The sequence below is a fragment of the Petaurus breviceps genome, unplaced genomic scaffold, assembly GCF_028583685.1.
Source record: "Petaurus breviceps papuanus isolate PSGF00001 unplaced genomic scaffold, PetGlider_PUasm1.0 98, whole genome shotgun sequence".
NCBI classification, from domain to species: domain Eukaryota; kingdom Metazoa; phylum Chordata; class Mammalia; order Diprotodontia; family Petauridae; genus Petaurus; species Petaurus breviceps.
In genome coordinates, this window is record NW_027187460.1 from 42284551 (window position 1) to 42300755 (window position 16205).

General features: G+C 34.5%; 1 pseudogene; it reads right to left on the reverse strand.

Moving 5' to 3' along the window:
- Positions 1–930: 930 nt before the first annotated feature.
- The window catches only part of LOC138156062 (serpin B6 pseudogene), a 22969-nt pseudogene continuing 7694 nt past the window's right edge, over positions 931–16205 (reverse strand).

Consider the following 16205-nt stretch of genomic DNA (forward strand, 5'->3'; position numbering starts at 1 on the left):
ATCAATTGGGGAATGACTGAACAATTTATGGTATATGATTGTGATGGAAAAACCACAGTGCTATAAGAAAATATAAGTTCAATAATCTTAGAAAAACATGGAAAGACTTGCATGAAATAATGATTAGGGAAATGAACAGAAACCAGAGAACATTGTATACAATAACAGCTATATTGTTTAAAGAATGACTTTGAGTAAATAAGTTGTTTTTCTATCATAAATGTGTGTATGATGTATGCATGTGTGTGTAAATGAGAAGGAACAAAACCAAGAACTTAAAATTCAAAGGAAACTGAAAAACTCTCAGAAATACTACCTGATATAATCCACACTTTATCTTATGAGAAACTTGGCTCCGTATAACAGTGAAATGAAGATAATCAAATATGCTAACAGAGTAACCAATTGAATGTATGGCATCCAATCTAAGAGAATGACGACAACTGGGTAGGCAGAACTATTTATAGATATTTCAATAGGTAATTAAAGAAGCATTGTATACACACACACGTGCACACAAACATAGCATATATATAAAAGGCATATATTTATATATTATATATGTGTACAGAATAATGGCTTAGCTTATGGAAAGCACTCTAAGCAAAAAAAAAATAACAACTGCTATACATCCACCGACAGAGTGAATGCTTCAGTCTACAATTCCAAGCTTGATATCAGCTTTTTGGCCCCCAATATGATGCTACCAGTTTAGCAATTGTGTGGCTTTCTGTAAAGTCAATCACAAACAGCTCCCCTGTGCACTGTTGCTGTGAATAACTAAGTATCTAATTGCATAGTATAGTGAACTCTCTATTTATTTAGCAATAAAATAAATCACAATATAAAAGAAACTAAGGCACAATATTCACAACAATATAAAAAAACAACTTATTACTAAGGTGGCCACATAGTCTTTTTTTAAACATTCCAATCAAGAATTTTATTTTTAAGTTATTATCACCATGTTGGTAAGGGCCCTTTGGATTATGGGTACATCAGAGTCTCAGTAACACAGTTGTAAATAGCAGGAGGGTAAATACTCCATCAAGGGTAAATGATCTCTTTATGGAGAGAGCACTTTGCCCAAAAACAAATTGTTTTTTCAGCTCTTATCTCAGATAAGAAAAAGGAAAGGATGGTCAGTTATGAATTGTGGAGGATTTCTTGCACATCCCACCAACATCTTTGCTGCAGTGGCACCAGCTGCTTCTATGCCTCCTCCATTAAATTCTACAAAAGCATTGTGTATAACCTTGGACAGATACAGGTCATTCCTGGTTGACATCCCAGAAAAGTTGTCTGTGGCTCTATCAAAGGCATCTGACATCCCCAATTTTTAAAGAACCAATTTCATGTCAAAATCCTCCTCCAATTTAAATCTGGGAAGGAGAACTTCTTCCTGCATTTGATTCATCATCTCTAGATTTAACCACTCTGCTAGTTTTTCAGCAGTAAATCCTTTTTTCCAATGTTTTTAGATTGGTATTCTCATCTTGAAGCAAAATGACCACGTCCATTTGTCCTCCCACATAAGGCAGAACTAGGATCTTGGTAAACATTTCTCCTATGTAGGACATACTAAATGATTTCTTGAACATCATCTGTACTAGTTTCTGTTGCTCTTTGCTGATTTTGAACATCTTTCCTGTTGTGTTGCTTTTGTCAAATTGTTTTTCCTATTTTCCTTTGAAATAGATGGCATTCACAAGTACCAGAGTGGTCAGGGAATTAATGGAATCATTAGCTAGCAGATCTGCAGTCTTACCTTATGTCTTTTCTTCTATCCACTTATTTATATGCTTTCTTGCTTCCTCAGGAGCATTTGCAAAGTCAAATTCTTCCATATTTGAATTGAGAAGAGGTGCTATTAAGCCCAGGGTGCATCCTGCTTTTGGTGGCCACGTAGTCTTAAACAAAACATATCATTCAGTAAGTCTGAATCTCATAAGTCACTACAGAGTATCCAAGTGCAGTCTTTCATCTTGACCCCAGGCTGACCTCCAGTCATACTTAAGCCATTCATCCTCTTCCAGGGCCTGACCACTCTCAACTTGTGCCTGGATTCACTGGTAGACAGGTCTCCCAATTCTTGCCTGGACTCACAGGTAGACAGCTTTCCACTCCTGTTTCATACCTCAGCTTACTGATCCACTCCAAGCTATTTAAAGTTTCCATTTCTAGGCAGACAAAGCTTAACAGAGCTACAATGATATTTACACACATTGAGCTTAACAGAGCTACAACAATATTTATACACATTGTCAACACTATCATCTCAGTTCACTTTCGGTCTGACAAAGTAGCACAAATCAACAGATAAGGCTTCTTTCTGAGAAATCAAACACAAATCAATAGGAAAGTCCCAGGACTTCTGTAACAGCAGTAAAGTCCTCTTTCAGGACTTGTGTTCAAAAACAACAGACAGGGCTCTTTTTTCTGACAGACCAAAAGATAGAGTGCTCCACAGTGCCAAAATCACAAGCACTTTCCCTCTTAGTTCTGCTTTGTCCCAGCTCTGCTTGAGTTCTTCTCTTCTATGCTCTTTCCTGTTCCACCTTTCCTGTTCTGCTCTTTTTGCAAGCTCCTCCCACTGTGGGGTCCATGTGATGATGTTTGGTCTTTTAAGGCCAGAGAAAGTCTTCAAATTCCCTTAGGCCTCTTAAGGGCAGGGAAGGTCTCCAAATCCCCTTAGGTTTGTTAAGGGAAACACAATGTATACTGTTTCCAACAAAAACTCATCAAAAGTGAAGGTCAAAGGTACTTGAATAGCAGAAACAAGCAGTCAAGTATTGCAGGGGGCTGCTCAGTATCCAGCACTTAGCATGATTCAGAGATGTGAATAAGAAATGACCAGGCCATGTAGGTACTTCGAGGAAGAATGATGAACTCCATTTATTGATTCTTAGGACAAGGTTTTTATAGAGCAATGAGACAAAGGAAGGGATCTCAAGTATTCATATCATTATCTTAGTCTGTCATATCCTGGAAGTAGCATGACAGTAAGACCGTTTATTCTCTAGGTGCCAGAAAGTCTTAGGAAAATTTAGTTAACTCCTTTCATATGCTATAACATTACAAAGGATGTTCTTGAGAGCTGGCTTCAAGGCCTGAAGCCAAAGCCACATCATCAAGTACATCTGCATAGGAACTGACCATCTAACAATTAAAATATTTTGGTTTTGAACAACTAAAGTCTTGGGGCAGAGCCTGTTGGTCTCAGGACTCAAACAACATCCTTATAAGTGTAACCCTTATCAAAAGAACTCAGGAGCTAACTTGAGGAAAAGTGGCTTCTCAAAGAGGTCTTTGATATTCAGGTCCACTGATATCAACAAAATTATCTGAAATCCTGGCTCAGGCCTCTTTGGCTCCCCACAAAGTACTACTTTGCTTGCCATTACACTTGACTACTGCCCTGAAAGCTTTACCATGAATATCCATTCTCCCTATATTCCCTGAGTTTTGTTGTTTAGGAAAACCCTGAAACCTGGGTTTGCAATGAATCAGAATTGTCCATTTTAAATGATCAGTTTGTTTATCTTTCTTATCAAGATATATCTTTTTCACAGTCTTCAAATTTCACTCTAAATCAGAAGTTCTTAAAATCTGTGTGTGTATGTGTGTGATGGATTCCTTTGACAACTTGATAAAACCCATTAATCTACACTCAAAATAATATTGTAAACCATAAAATTACTAATTTTCATAATTTAAATTTACATGCGAAAATATTACAATAACCACCAATGATTTTGAAATGTAGTGATTTACTTACATATGTTATATGTGGCTATGCATGTGTATATATATTTTTAATTCATGTACATCATGTTGAGAATCCTTACTCTAAATGACTCTAAAAATATACAATTTCAATAAAGATTCACTACTCCTAAACCTTTTCTAGGTTCTAATCAATTGGCAATAGTTATAATCAGCTAAGTTTCATGTATATGTAATAATCATTCTTCATAATGGAAAAAAGTATGGTTATCCATTCAAAAATAAATTAAATTAATGCTAAGTGACTAATAACTTCAAGACATTGTGCTAAGGGATAATGTTTTAGAGTATCTGCAAAATTAAAATAGGGTAGAGAATTAACTAAGATATTTTGTACCTAAAACAAGTCCCAGAGTATTTCTGGGGGAAATCGCATAAAACCATTATGCTGATTTATAGGAATTGTTCATTAAATTTTCAGTATGAGAATTAATACTTCAGAAATCAACAAATGGTAAAAATCAGAGCTTGATTTGTTGCTCCGTTTATTTCCTAGACTTCAGAAAGTGAAGGAGACTGTCTTAATAATAAAGTTTAATATTAAATCTGTGTCATACATTGCTGTGTGGGTTTTTTTTTCCCCTAGGAGTTTAATGTTTACCAGGACCAGTAATCTGCACAAAGTCCTTAAAAGAGTGAGTAAACTAAATTAGAGAAGAGCATTGTATATTTGAGGAAAAATCTCACTTTCCTGTTTTAACTAGTTATTCTTGTTAACCATATGCTAAACTCCATTGTTTCAATTGAATGGATTCAAGTACTGATAGTGTCCTCTAAATTAAAATATCTTTGTAATCCCCTAATAAGCACCTTTTGGTTTTGCTTCTATACTCTAATAATATAGGTAAGGCATGTTCTCAAATGAAGGTAATTTGAAAATATAATGTCTCATAGGAATTTAAAAGAAAGGAATAAACACATCCAATAGGAGAGGTCAGTTAACATTTCAAAGAGGAAGTGGAATTTGTATTTGATCATTAATTATTTATTAGATTTCAACATCTGATAGTGGGAATGCAGTGCAGATGTAATAAGTAATGTGCACAAAAGTATATTGATATTCACATATGTGACGTTATAATGGATTTCAGCAATCATTAATGAAGGTACTCCTTCCCACAAGACAGATCATAACCTATATAAATTTATCCCTGTTGAATGAATCTTGTCCTCATTCTCCTTTAAACTGTCTTAAGGGGTCTTCCTAACATGCTAAACACCTGACTCAATCCTTTTAAGCATTACATAGAAACAAATGGAACACATAAGCTGTCCATTGCTTTTCCTCTCCTAATTGCTTGGCACCTTTTTTTCCCCTTCTGGTCAGAAAGATTCACCTAATAGGTAGTGAAATGTACTGTATCTATGTATTCATTGGTATAATGAACTTTTAATTTGCCAATTTAGGTGAGCTCCTTTTATACAATTCATAGATTTAAGGAATACTGGAGTCTCAAGGATTTAATTGATGTACATGTATTCACACAAACAGTCTGAGTCCAAGGTGGGACTTGAACCCACATCTCCCTGACTCTGAGGCAAGTTTTCCATCCGTTACCCCCAATCTCCAATCTCTCTCTTACACTTAATACATGATTTTAAATTTAATTTATATTATTGACTTTTTCCTGAAGTTAATTAGCACACTGTTTTGCTAGCAGAAAGGTTTTATGTGAAGGAGAATGATATAATCCAGTTCATGGAAGTTCATGCTAAGGAGTATGAATAGTATGCAATGGACAAATGATAAAGATTTGTGAGCATGGGAATGATGTGTTTCAAACCAAACATTAGGAGGAAGGGTTTGACAAGTATTCTGGATTAAACAGAAAGGGAAAAAGCAATAGGGAAAAAATTAGTGAGCAAGATATTTCAATAAGCCAGGCAAGACATGATGAGCATCTCAATTCTGATGGTAGGCATTAGAATGGAAAAGAAGGTACAGGTATGTAAGAAAAACTATAAAGACTGGGAAGTGATTATATTGTGGAGAAAGACAAAGAGAAAATGGTTGCCTAGTATTTTAAAACTGTTAGCCTGGAAGATTGAAAGAACAGTTGGATAACTACAAGGAATTCAGGGAAAGACCTTATTGCATAGGAGATAGTTAATCATTGTGTGCACATTGAGTTTGGAGTGCATTTGGTCGTGTCAGTAGAGAGATTTGGTAAACAGTTGGAAAAAGAGAAAATAGTAATGGGACTGCTAAAGTTGGTGTAGTGGATAAGATGAGGAGGTTAAAAATAAAATGATTCACAGAAGAGAAAGCAGTAGAAAAAGAAATGGCATTGTGGTAGGCTAAGGCTGTCTAAAGGGATTGTGTAGTCAATATTGTTAAATGATATGGAGAACCAAAGGAGGACAAGGACAAGGAAAAAAGCCTTTAAATTTGGTCATTAAGAGACAATTGCTCATTTGAAAGTGAGAAATTTTAATAGAATGATGCTATTAGATTATTAGTCCTAGTCATTAACCTTTACAGAGATATGAATGCCTTCACTTGTTAAATTTCAGCTCAATTCATAAAGATTATCTCTTTATTTTTTCTCAGATTTTGGATCTTAGAGTTGAAAGAAACTTTAGAGATGACCTATTATATAGAGTCTGACTCTCCTATTTCATAGACAAGGAAACTGAAATCCACAGAACTTAAGTTACTTTTCCAAAGTGAGACAGCAAATAGGTATTAGAATCAAAAATTGAACTCAGATTTCAGACTCAAAATCTAGATAATCAGTCAATAAGCATTTATTAAGTTCCTATTATGTTCCAGACACTGCTAATAAGTGAGAACACAAATTAAAGCAAAAGACATTCCCTGCTCTCATGGAGGTCATGATCATTCCTTTCATTATCATTTGTTATTTTTTCAGTATCTTCTATTCAGACTAGAGAGGAAGACGTTTAAAATCAGGATATAAGATTTGTTCCTTTTGTATTCTCTTCCTCCCCCCTCTTGTCTAATGTGCATTAATTCCTTATATGCTTAAATAGTGGATGGAGAGATGCAATAGAGTAGAATTAATATTTTTCTCAATTATTTTTACCTCAATTTTAACAATTATTTTAATACTTTGTACTCATCTTTCTTCAAATATTCTAAAGTCTACCTTCTATATAAAAAAGGTGGAAGGGGATAGTATACTTAACCTCCAGATAATGGTTAACTTTTAGATAATTTTATGTTACATTTTCTTTGGGGAGGGGAGAGATTGCACATATATGAACATATGTGTGTGCATTGTCCAGGTACCAAAAAGGAGAAGATGTGACATTTCAGGCAAGTGAAAGGCACATTATGAGAAAGATGGAAAATGACATATTTTCCTTAAAATTTGACTCCTATAAAAATTATTCAAAAGATTTGTGATGACAAAATATAGCCTAAGAAGTTGAAATATATGCACTTGTGAAAAATCTCATGAATTAACAATGTATGATTTTCAAGACTTGAAGTTCCCATTGTGTTTTTATCCCTAAACATTTTCTTGTGTCCTATAAATTGAGCATGGGGAAATTTCTAAGTTTATGACCTAGGGTTCAGTGGTGAGTATCTTTCATAGGAATGTCTCTACACAAAACTCTCATCCTGGCTCAATACTGAGAGATGGAATAATCCCTAGTTTTACTTAGATACACAAAGGAAAGGGACAATAATGGGCAGGGGGCTACAATAACTCATTCATGATAAGAAATATAGCTTGCTCTCAGAACCTCAGTCTATACAGCAGGCTATAATTAAGCCTAAGGCAACAAGAAATCCTCCTATGTCCAATCTTTTCCCAATGGAGATTAATCAGTGCAGGTACTCTTGCCCAACAAACCCTAAAATTCACAGACACAAAGAGTTTTAGGATGCAAGAGACTCACCTTCAAGATATAGATGAAAGAGTGACAGGATAGAAGCATACAGTGAAAATTTTCAAAAGCAAGCAATGAGAACAATAGAAAAGATGAAATATCAAAATCACAACTGTCTCAATTTTCTCTTTTGAAAGAAAATAAAGTTCCAAGTGCCAAGATGGCAGAGTAAGTAGTAAATCACTGTCATTCTGCCATATTGACCTATGAAAAAAAAAAAACAGAAAAATAATGCCCCAGGAAAAGACCTGGAATAGCAGACACAGTGGAAAGATGGGATGGGACAGTTTTTTATCCTGAGAAACTTACAATATTGGCAAGAAAGGTCTGTTTCACGAGGGTAAAAGAGGAGCACATTCCAGGACAGGAAGTGTCCCAGAAAACCACCAAAAAGGCCCACCTCAGCAATCCAGTAGGAAAAACTGAGCACCAGTGTGGTGGAAAAGGCAAATACCAATATCAGAATCCCCCACATGACTTAGCATAGCCAGGGGAAACAACAGACTCCAGCTCAGAAAAACACCACATGGTTCAGTGTAGCCCTGAGTGGGCAGGCATCCTCCACTAGGGGACTTCCACATATTTTATCACTGGCTGGGTGAGGCAGCCATGCTACAGCTGCCTAATCTCTCCTTGTTTCAGTGTAGCCCCAAAGAAATGCAAAAAAGGCAACTTGTTCTCAGCACACATCAGACACCACCACTAGGACTCCAGCTCAGCACCATATAAGCTGCAAGACCACTACAGGCTTCAGTTTCCAGCACCAGGGGCCCCAGCACACAAAGTCAGTGACCAGGTCTCAGGTACCTAGAACAAAATTCTTGGGACACTACCCCCAGTGCTCTAGCAGGAAAGCTCAACTTTAAAAGCAATGAAATAGAAAACAAGATTAAGGGGCACATGGAAGGTCAAAACAAAAACTCAGAGGAGGAAAACATTGTCAATATACCTACATCCAAAACCTCAAAAGGAAAGATGAATTTTTCTCAAACCCAAAAATCCTTCTTGGAAGAAATCAAGAAAGAGTTTAAAAGTCAAATAAGAGTGTTATAAGAAAAATTGAGAAAAGAAATGACAGTGTCAAAAGCTTAGAGCAGGAAGGGCCCAAAATGAGTGAAGAAAACATCTACTTAAAAATGCAATTGGCCTTGGGGCAGCCAGGTAGCACAGCGAGTAAGAGCACCAGCTCCACTGTTGGGATGACTTGTGGATCAAATCCGGGCTCAGACACTTAGCACCCACCCAGAAACACCTGGCTGTGTAACCTTGAGCAAGTTACTTAACCCTGATTGCTTAAAAAAATGCAATTGGCCAAATGGAAAAAAAATCCAGTTCAGTAAACAAATCCTTAAAAAGTTGAATTGGAGAAAAGGCAAAGAAGGTGCAAAATCTAACATAAGAAAATTATTCATTTAAAATTAGAATGGGGGTTTGGGCAGCAGCTAGGTGGCACAGTGAATAGAGCACTGTCCCTGGAGTCAGGAGGACTGGAGTTCAAATCTGGCCTCAGACTCTTTACACAAAAACCAGCCAGGTGACCTTGGGCAAGTCACTTAACCCCAACTGCCCTCCAAGGGAAAAAAAAAAGCAAAAAATAAAATAAAATTAGAATTAGCAAGTGGAGGGGAATGGCTTTATGAAGCATAAAGAATCAACCAAACAAAGAAAAGTGTAAAAAATAGAAGAAAATAGAAAATACCATCATTTGAAAAACAATGGACCTGAAAAAATAGATCCAGGAGTGATAATTTAAGAATCGTCAATCTACTTGAAAACCATGACCACAAAAGAAAAAAAAAGCCTGGAAGAAATCATCAAAGAAAACTGCCCTGAGGTCCTACAATCAGAGGATAAAATTATTATGAAAAGAATCCACTCATCACCTCCTGAGAGAGACCCCAAAATGCAAACTCAAAGGGATATTGTATCCAAATACTAGAATCATCAGGTTAAGGAGAAAATATTGCAAGCAGCCAGAAAGAAACAATTTAAATGTAATGGCACCACAGTCAGGATTACAAAGTACCTACCAGCTTTTGCATTAAAGGATCAGAAGACTTAGGATATGATATTCTGGAAAATACAGGATCTTGGATTGTAACCAAGAATCAAAAACCTGGTAAAATTGATCCGAATATTTGAAGGGAAAGGATGAATGAAATAGGTGACATTCAAACTTACCTGATTGAAAAAAAATGGAGCTGAAAAGAAAATTTGATCTTCAAATACAAGGCTCAAGAAATGTATAAGAAAGAAAAAAATATTCAATAAGATTAAACTGTTTACATCCCTACATGGGAAGATTATAGTTGTAACTCTTGAGAACTATATTAGGTCTTTTAGAGTGGGTATACATAGATAGAGGGTATGAGTATAATTTGACTTTGATGTGATGATTAAAAAATAATTGAGGGGTGAAACAAAAAAGAATTGTACTTAGAGAAGAGGAAAGGAGACAGAAAAGAAGTAAATTGCATTATGTGAAGAGACACAAAAATCTATTATACTAGAGGGAAAGAAGAGAGGAAGACTTTCTCATCAGATTTGGCTTAAAGGGGGAATAACATCTACAATGAGTTGGGAATAGAAATTTCTCTTACCCTATAGGAAATAGGAGGGGAAAGGGAAAATAAAAGGAAGGTGAATGGATAGAAAGGAGGACAAAAGGTAACAAAGAAGTATTGGGGAAAGGGGAAAGAAAAGGTAGAGGGGTTGATAGAAGGAAGAGTAGATTTAAGGGAGCTAGAAGCATTTCCAATAAGATTGAAGGTGAAAAAAAAAGATGTCCATTGTCACCACTGTTAATCAATATTGTATTAGAAATGTTAGCTTTAACAACAAGAGAAGGAAAGGAAATTGGAGGAATTAGAATAGGCAATGAAGAAGCTAAGTCTTTGCAAAATATATGATGATATACTTAAAGAATCCTAGAGAATCAGCTAAGAAAATGTATTTGAAATAATTATCAACTCTTCCAAAGTTAAAGGATATTGCATAAATCCTCATAAATCATAAGCATTTCTTTGTATTACTAACAAAGCCTAGCAGCAAGTGATAGAAAGAGAAGTTACACTTAATATAACTAATGTCAATATAATATATATAGGAGTCAACCTGCCAAGACAAACCAAGAACTATATGAACACAATTACAAAACATTTTCACACAAATAAAGCCAAATCTAAGTAATTAGAAAGATATCAGTTCCTCATGAGAAGCTCAGCTAATATAATAAAAATTACAATCTTACCCAAATTAGATTACTTATTTGGTGCTGTAACAATCAAACTACCAAGCATCATTTTATAGAGCTAGGAAATTAATAACAAAATTCATCTGGAAGAACAAAAATTCAGGACATTAAGGGAAAGAATGAAGAAATGCAAAAGAAGATGTCCTGGCCATACCAATTTAAAACTGTATTATAAAGAAGCAATCTTCAAAATTACTTGGTACTGCCTAAGAAATAGTCTGATGGATCAGTGGAATAGGTTACATACACAAGATAGGGTAGTCAATAACTATATTATTCTTGTCTTTGACAAGCCCAAAGTCTCCAGCTTCTGGGATAAGAGCTAATTATTTGACAAAACATTTCTTGGAAAACTGAAAAACAGTATGACAGAAACTAGTCACAGACCAACATCTTACATTGTATACAAAGATAAGGTTAAAATGAGTACACAATCATTATTATTATTATTAATTATTTGCATTTTGGAGTGAGGGGAGTCAGGACAATTGAGGTTAAGTGATTTGCCCAAGGTCACATGGCTAGTAAGTGTTGTTTCTGAGGCTGGATTTGAATTCTGGTCCTCTTGACTCCAGGGCTGTTGTGTCACCTAGCCACCCCAATGAGTACACAATTTAGATATAAAGGGTCATAATATAAGCAAATTAGGAGAGCAAAAAACAATTTACCCTTCATTTCTATGAAAAAAGAAGAATTTATGACCAAACAATTGATATAAACATTAAGAAATGCAAATTGTATAATTTTTATTACATTAAATTTAATATATTTTTGCACAAGGTCAATGCACCCAAGATTAGAAGGGAAGCAGAAAGCTGGGAAACAAGTTTTACAGCTCACATCTCTGATAAGACCTCATAAATTACCACTGATAAGAGACATAAAAATTAAAACAACTCATAGGTATCACATCACACCTTTCAGATAGTTTAAAATGACAAAACATGAAATTATAAATATTTGAGAAGATGTGGGAAAATTGGAACACTAATGTGTTGTTTGTGGAGTTGTTAATTGATCCATCTATTCTGGAGAGCAATTTGGAACTATTGCCCAAAGGGCCATGAAAGAATATCCTTTGACCCAGCAATACTACTTCTAGGTCTGTATCCCAAAGAGAACATAAAAGTGGACAAGGACTTACATGTGAAAAAAATATTGATTGCAACTCTTATTGTAGTGACAAAGAATTGGAAATTGAGGGAATACCCATCAATTGGTGAATGATTGAACAAGTTGTGGTATATGAATGTAATATGATACTATTGTTCAATAAGAAATGATGAGGAGGAGGATTTCAGAAAAAACTTGGAAAGATTTACATGAACTCAAGCTGAGAAAAGAGAGCAGAACCAGGAGAACAATGTACACAGTAACAGCAACATTGGGTGATGACCAACTTTGATTGACTTAGCCTTTCTCAGTAATGCATTGATCTGAGATAATTCCAAAAGACTCATGATGGAAATTGTTATCCACATCCAGAGAAAGAACTATGGAGTCTGAATGCAGATTGAAACCTACTATTCTGTCTTTTTTTTTCTTTATTGTGGATTTTTCTTATTTTTCTGATTTTTTTTCACAATATGATTAATGTAGAAATATGTTTAGTATGATTGAACATGTATAGCCTATATCAGGTTGCATGCCCATCTTGCCTATGGGTAAGGAGAAGAGTGGGATAATTTAGAACTCAACATATAAAAATGAATGTTGAAAACCAAAAACATATAAATACCTTTTTTAAAAAAAAAAGAAAGAGGAGAAAGACAGGAACACAGGGAGAGAGAGAGACAGAAATTTGAATTGATATCTATAGTCACTTCTAGGTTTTAAACTCTGCAGAATGCAGCCTATGACACCCATAATTCTTATAATCCTTGTCAGTTATTGATCTTTCAAATGTACAAGTATACATGACAATTATATTGTATTTAAAAGTTTTCCTACAAATTCTGTCAAGACTGACAGCTTAGTTCACCAATAAAATAGAGGAATAGAATAAGGATGGAAAAGCTTTCTTGTATAATTATTTAATATTCATATATTCCCCATAACTCTTTCTAAGTTTAACAATTATTCAACATGCCTATACATGACCTTCACTGATGCAATCACTGCCTTCAAATAGATTTTGATCTATTCACACAGATGCAATATTCTAAATGAGACACAAAAGTTAAATATAAAAAAGATTCAGTGACAAATAAGCAAACTACTCAGTTTACCATGACTAGAAGTTAAGAATAATTACTTATGGAAAAGATCCACATCTTGTGTATTGTTCTCACATTATTGCTATTTTGAGAGCAAATCACATGTATAAATCATAAACTGGGAAAATCACATGCTTCTATACTTTAGAGACAAAGAGCCATATAATGAGCATTATTATTGGGAAAGGAATTTCTACAGATCAAGGCACATTTGTAAGAATCTTTCAATATCATATTTGTTTTTTTAATAATAGAAATAGACATGAACCATCTTCAGAGAATGATTAAGACTAGGAGGATGGATAATCACAAAGTAAAGCAGGGCTCAAGGCCATACAATGATATATTGCATATGAAACTCAACAATTTGAATTGCCCTGTGAATTGAATTGGAAACAGGTGCACATATAAGATTTCCCATTCAGTTTTTGTCTGAGAATAAAGGAGATTTTGAAATTTGTTTGCAGGTTAGTGTGGTCCCCATGGGTCTGTGAACACATGCTTGGTGTTTGAGCCAAACATTTTCCGCATCCTGCTTTTGGCATCATTACCACGAAAGGGATTTCATGTGTAAAGAATGTAGTATGTAGTTAGGAAGAGAACTAGAAGATGTTAAATATAACAAGGTTTTGGTAACTTGTCAATAAATAGTGTCCTGGAGTGATAGTGAGGTGACAGGTACTCTAGTACCTTCTTTGTAATAAATTTGCTAATATTAGAAAAATTTTTCATTTGTTTAGTATTTAAATTATGTAAGATACTACATAGGTTATACAATAGATTAAATTAAATTACTTATTGTATTAATAATCTTAGATTTTAAAAGTAAAACATTGAAGTTTTCTACTTTGATCAAATGCCCACAAGAATACCTAATTCTTCTTTTGTTAAAGGATATTGTATCACTGGAGTTACTATTATATTCACTATTTTTATTTACTGAAAGGGATAAATTGAGAATAAATTCATTTCTGGCATTTTGCATGAAAACTTTTCTGATGACCCCAGTTGTTAGAACCCTTGTCCATCATTTTGTATCTATTTTGTATATAAAGATAATTATTGTAAGTGGATTCTCAGAAACTTCAATTGTCCTTCAATTTCAAGAGAATTCTACTTGCAAAACCTCCTTGGGAGGAATCCTCTTCTCCCTTCTAGATTCTCATTAAACTGTGATTACATCATTATTGAAAAGACAAACATAGAATGCATTTCAGCTCTCCATGCCTCTGTAGAAAAAAAAATGGGGAAAAATACAGAAAAGTAAAATTCATTTTAATCGATTCTGGGATTATTGCAGCTATGGCACAAAGTGCCCTTGGACTTGTATGGAAAAGAGTGTAAACAGCCCTCTGTGCATTTATAAGTGTTACCCATTACATAGGGGTGGAAAAATGTCATAAATATTCTCTCAGTTCACTACTTTCATGCAGATCACAAAAACAGAGAATATTGAAAGTGGAAGGTACCTTTTAAACCTGTGGGTTAACCTGTAACTGAAAAAAAAAATTTCCCTTAATAAAATAATCAGCAAAGTGTTACCCATGTTTTTTATTGAAGATTTAAAAAAACAATAATAGACATTTTCTTTTTTAACTATAAACTTAAACATCAAAAACATAAATATTTCAATATAAAAAGAGCAGAACCAAGTGTGTATAAGAAATCATGAACTTTTGTTACAGATATGTTTTTTTTTGTTTCTTTAGGTGTAGGATATGTGTGTGAATGTGTCAGTTGGGGGTCTAAATGTAAAGAAGTATTAAAGTCATGTGAGGGATGGATCAATATCTGAATGTGAATCTGGCTCACCTCTTTCCAAGAGAGTCTGTACTTTCTGTCATTGAAGGAAGTCTCTAACTAAGCACTTGCTCCTACCCTTATGCATATATATGTATATATATATAGATAGATAGATAGATAGATAGATAGATAGATAGATAGATAGATAGATAGATAGATAGATAGAGATAGATAGATAGATAGATAGATAGATAGATAGATAGATAGATAGATAGATAGATAGATGTATATATATACACACTGCAGGAAGAGTATATCTTTTTACCATACCTCAAGTTTCAGTTGTCTAAGGATATGATATTTTGTTGGAGGCCAAGTAATTACAACTTTTTTTCTGATACTTCTGAAGCGGAAAGTGACAGCTCATCATCACCAGTTTAGCTTTCTCTCACCAAACACACATTGATTATACAAAAGAACATCATAAATAGTCAAGAGTTTATAAATCAATTTATATAGAAAAAGTATTATCCTACATTTTAAAAAATGGTCACACTTATCTGTATTACACTTCTGGAATTATTTCCACAATTTTTGACACTTTAAAAATATTCATTTTTATTTTTTTTGTATCACTATCACTGCCCACCAATTCTGCTTTTACCCCTTATAACAAAAAGATGGATCCAAACAAAGTAAATCATAATCCTGTTTTTGTCTTAAAATGAACATCTAATTACATGCCTCTAGTATATTAACACTTAACCTAGATTCAGGAGACATTCTTCAACACATTTTTTAAAAACTTGGAATCTAACACTGGTATTATTTTCTTTATCTTGGTAGACATAATAAGAACTAAAGAATAAAATAACTTTGTAACCACAAGCCATGTGATACTTGAAATAAGGAAATCTTGGGAGGAAGTAGAAGGGAGAGGAATGCAAAGAGCTGATTTGAGTAAGTAGCCTGGACATTGTGAAGAACTTCATAACCACTGAATAAGAGTGTTAAAGTCAATCCATGTGGAACAAAGCTTGCTAATCAATGGATTCCCAGTTGATGGAGGACAGATTAGCAAATTTTGGGGAAGTTGGTATTTCACTGAAGGGCAGTAACTAAATCTAGTGGCAAATTGAAAATCTGGATAAAACAGTGAAAGCCTTTCTAGGAAGGGAAGAGACTTATGATCTACAATATCCCTAGTGAATGTTGTATTTGACACAATGCCACAGGAAGAGAGAGAGACAGAAAGAGAGAGACAGAGACAGAGAGAGAGAGAGACAGACAGAGAGACAGACAGAGAGAGAGAGAGAGAGAGAGAGAGAGAGAGAGAGAGAGAGAGA